The sequence below is a fragment of the Seriola lalandi genome, unplaced genomic scaffold (genome assembly GCF_002814215.2).
Source record: "Seriola lalandi dorsalis isolate HSWRI2012SDOR001 ecotype SW California unplaced genomic scaffold, Sedor1 jcf7180002054982, whole genome shotgun sequence".
Classification (NCBI taxonomy): Eukaryota; Metazoa; Chordata; class Actinopteri; order Carangiformes; family Carangidae; genus Seriola; species Seriola lalandi.
In genome coordinates, this window is record NW_019525531.1 from 752,189 (window position 1) to 753,068 (window position 880).

At 47.5% G+C, this 880-nt stretch overlaps 1 protein-coding gene and 1 long non-coding RNA gene across 3 annotated transcripts in view; both read right to left on the reverse strand.

Moving 5' to 3' along the window:
• LOC147817258 (uncharacterized) overlaps positions 1–880 on the reverse strand; it is a 236,097-nt gene that overhangs the window by 44,308 nt on the left and 190,909 nt on the right. The gene's annotated exons all lie outside the window — the stretch shown is intronic.
• The window catches only part of myo10 (myosin X), a 135,356-nt gene that overhangs the window by 44,308 nt on the left and 90,168 nt on the right, over positions 1–880 (reverse strand). The gene's annotated exons all lie outside the window — the stretch shown is intronic.

Below are 880 nucleotides of genomic sequence, written 5' to 3' on the forward strand. Positions count from 1 at the left end.
CCTCACATGCAGACTATTGGTAGATGCTACAATTTACAGATGTTACACGAATGCCTCACTTGCAGGAAATCGGTAGCCACAGCACACATCATCTACTGAAAGGGGGTGTGGGGCAGCAGCAGTGCTTTATGGGAGGTTCAAGGGGGTTCATGGTTGTCATTACAAAACGTGCCAATATAAGGGGCCATCGAGGGGCCCCTTTTTGCCCTTGGGCGTCCCAAGCATCGACCTACACTGGCTACCCAAGGCCGCCCCAATCGAATTCAAGTCACTAATATTCGCCTTCATCTACTTGAACTCAATCATTCAGCTTTACGCTCCTTTTCCGCCACTGTCGTCCGGCTTCACCATCTCTGCACACACGGCAGTCTCAGTCCAGACTGTTCTGGTCTGTGCTTCCCTGATGGTGGAACATACCATATGCTATCAGAGCAGGAGCGTCTCTCTCTATCCTCCAGCATCTGTTGAAGACTCCTCTCTTCAGAGAGCACCTCCTCTCTCTCATCTCTAACATGTCTAACGAGCTCTAACTGTTCGTTCACTGCACTTCTTCACCTGATCTCCTCCACTTATTAAACAAATCCGCTTTGGATAAAAGTAAATGGTAAATGTAAATCTATTTGGGTGTATGTTACATGCAAGTGTGTATAAATATATAAAGGCCCTGGCTCAGCAGTATTTACTGCAGGTTAACCCTTTGGATTATCTGCCTGTCTGACACGTCCTGGACCAACATCCTGTTTAAACAAGACAAACACCAAATTACAGACAGAAGACAAGTTGCTGATGGGGAGGTTTGCTTAGAGGACTCCGCTCCCATACAAACGTCCTTATCACCTGTCCTGCGTTGCTCATTAAACCCCTTACGCTAATCCCCCCC